At 33.6% G+C, this 3,301-nt stretch overlaps 1 protein-coding gene across 7 annotated transcripts in view; it reads right to left on the bottom strand.

The window, feature by feature from the left end:
* LOC106461093 (biotin--protein ligase-like) overlaps nt 1–3,301 on the bottom strand; it is a 43,042-nt gene that overhangs the window by 16,096 nt on the left and 23,645 nt on the right. For 5 of the 7 annotated variants that reach the window (XM_022387965.1, XM_022387969.1, XM_022387967.1 and 2 more), the window contains one exon: nt 1,147–1,395. The exons of 1 other annotated variant lie outside the window; for it this stretch is intronic. The gene's annotated coding sequence lies outside the window, so the exon portion shown is untranslated. Of the gene's footprint in view, nt 1–450; nt 507–1,146; nt 1,396–3,301 lie in introns of those variants that run through there. One more of the 7 variants, XM_022387966.1, reaches the window with a different exon arrangement.

The raw sequence follows: 3,301 nt of genomic DNA, 5'->3' as shown, positions 1-3,301 counted from the left end.
GGTTGTAAGAACAGTCACTCAAGTCGATATTTTCACAGGTTGTAAGAACGATTACTCAAGTACGATATTTTCACAGGTTGTAAGAACGATTACTCAAGTACGATATTTTCACAGGTTGTTAGAACGGTCATTCAAGTCTTATAAAAATGTTAATATACAATCACCATCACGTATAGGATTTAACATGGTTACTTTGACGAAAATACAGACTTACTTTGAAAACTTTTAAATATTTTGTCTTTAGCCATATAAAACGTGTTGCATTATCCAGCAAAAATTGAAACAGACAACGTCTAACTTCTAATGATACACAAGATCGAAAGCACTCGGGTTATAAAGTTTTTATCATTTTGTATCAAGACTTCTTGAACCTACGTGTTTTCTGACATCATGAATACTGTTACGACAGCGGAAGTCACGTGATGCTTCTGGCGCTGGTTTCGTGCGTGATGAGTTTCTCGAATTATCGGGGAAGTCCTAGATGCCCTCTTCGTTAGTATATAAACCTGGCAGAGAAAGCCAGCAGGGTTAATGAAGAGCAGTAGTTATTTTGAGTTATGTGTAATTTATGATTCTATTAGTTTCGAGCTAGTGAGCCGTAAAGTGTGTTTTGCACTCGTAGAGAGCGAAATTATCGAAATTGTGAATTACTGTGATTTATAGCGTGTATTATAAAAGTTGTTAACTTTAAAGTGACGAGAAACCCACTGATTGTGGAACTTCTGTGTACTAAAAGTTTGTATAGAGGAAGAATAAACTGGTTTGATAAAGAAAAGACTTGTATCGTTGAAGATCCTCGGTTAGAATTTCTACCGGAAACAAACAAACAAGCAGATACGTAACAATACAATATTCCATTTAAAGGCTAATACCACAGTTACGTCAACGTTACCTCATCACATGGGGCAGCAGCTACGAAAAGCAGATAATCTATTCAGATAACAACCATATGATACAATGGACCTTTAAAGAATACTCAGATAACTGTTATCATAATGTCACAATGTAAACATTTCACATGACCTTGAACACAATGCATAGGTTCGTAAAGCGTTCGACTAGCAACTAAAAGACTGGAAACTGTAAAATTCATAGATTAAGCTTACGTCAGTAGAAATTTAATTAAATACGCTAAATGCAAGTAACTAGAAAATAATAATACCAATTTATTTAATCCTTTTAAACTTACATAATTTTCTTTATGAATACAATGTGTTTCTTTTCGTAATTAACAACATAAAGGAATTATTAAAAATATCTGAAATTGGCTAGTCAAATAATTTTCAGCAGCCTTGTTGTACACGATTGTGGCAATATTTAGTCTTTTTTTCTTTAACGTTGTGGCTGCTTATAAGAACGATTTCCATTGAACAGCTATATGAAAGTGTTGAATGCCTACAAATGATAAGTCAATTTGTATAAGTAACAAAGAGCAGAGAATGGATGTTCAGGAAAAGGAACATATTTTTTTCTGAAACTAACAGTGACACAAAACTGTTGAAGGTTAAGAATATATAAATTCTGCTCTAATATACCTTTTATATTTAAAAAAGTCATAAACCTATAACCATCTGCCTTCTATGCTTGGTAATGATATTCTTTTACACCTTTACTCAATCACTGTATAAAATCCACACAATTACATTTATAAGAAACACAAAAATTGCCAGCAACAAGTAAGTTAAAGCACATGCTATTATTTCTTTTGGGCATCTTTTCATGTCTTCACATACAACTAACCACTATACGATTCAGAGTTTGGGTGTTATAATAAAAATTGCAGGACAAAATTATAATTTTTTTTATGGTACCATCATCAAAATGACCAGATTCTAGTTACCATTGTTGATATACTGTTATTATTTTGAAATCCTGTTAAAATGAACAAATGTTTGTAGTAAGAGCAACTTCTCATTGTTGTTGCTAGGTGAAAATAAGTTTCACAAGTTAGTTAAGCATATTTATTTGAAGATATCTCACTTCTAATTAAGGCAAAAAAACAAACAAACTAAAAAAGGGTGATTCTGTTATATATCACAGTTTTGTTTTTTAGAGGATCCAGATTGTGCATTATAAACCAGCTCTTACTAATATAACTCATGTTTGTTTGTTTTTAAAAAGTACAAATCAGAAAAAGTAAATTCTGGTAGTAACAAAATTATTCAAACGATGTGCAATGAGGTTGTACATACTTTTGTTTGGTAATAATAACAAAATTACACTAATATTAAGCCAACTGCATATTCAAACAGTAGAGTTTATGAAACTTTTTCTTGCTTTAAGATTTTTAGTTTGGCTAGAAAGAAGTCCATACGTATTAGACATGTTCCAACGGCAGGCTCTCCAGTTAATAATTTTTTATTTTGAGCTTTAAAAAAAGGCCAATATGGACACTAGTATCTATTCCATTGCTTTGAGTGTGTTGATCAATCCTTAGCTTTCTCTCAACATCCTGCTGCCAATCTTTATTGTGTTTAACTTAATGCCATCTGCTGGAACCACTCAATACCCTTGATGCTTTCCATTGAACACATCTCATCTACATCTTTATTTTTGGCCTAATTTACCCATAAAATGACTGATACCAGTCTCTCTGGTATTACTGCTTCACCAAGTGCTGATATAATGGGTGAAATATGTTTATGATTGCTTTGGAGGACTGTTTAGCTTACTAAAATCCTTTGTCTTGCAGTAACGTTAATCAAGCCAAAAGTGTAGGATTATCACAGAGTGTGTATTTGGCCACTCCTGTTGTTATTCTCATGGTTGCATTTTACATCCACTGTAACTTGATCACTGCTAACTTTGCTCTGATGCACACAAGTGGATTCCATATTCCTTTCTGGTCATGACTGTTGGTCTCATAAAATTGATGAGGCTTCTTTGCTGTAGTATCTGGGCTGCAGCAAGTTTGAGAAGGGTAAGACTTTTCACTGATTTCTCTGTCAGATGATCAATATATATGCAGACATTACCTTTTTGAGGCCCATCACAACACCCAGAAAAGTGGCAAGATTCTATTGAGGGACTCATTTTGTTTGCATATATCAGAGTGAAGAGAGAGAGAGGTGTCTCTTTGAAGTCTAGTAGCCAACTCTCTGCAGTCTTTATCTGGTAGAATGGACACTTTGTTATCTATAGTCCAGTAGTAGGGACGTTTTTTTTAACTCTTGCAAACCCCCATTGACATATTTGAGATACTTGCAAATATTAATTTGTATACGATGTTATTCTGTGCCCTTCCAATGCACTGAATAGATTGTCTATGTATACTCTGAAAGGGATGGGACTCAAAGAGAAT

Source organism: Limulus polyphemus, unplaced genomic scaffold, assembly GCF_000517525.1.
Source record: "Limulus polyphemus unplaced genomic scaffold, Limulus_polyphemus-2.1.2 Scaffold896, whole genome shotgun sequence".
In the NCBI taxonomy this organism is placed as follows: Eukaryota; Metazoa; Arthropoda; class Merostomata; order Xiphosura; family Limulidae; genus Limulus; species Limulus polyphemus.
This window is presented reverse-complemented; position numbering and strand designations above follow the sequence as displayed.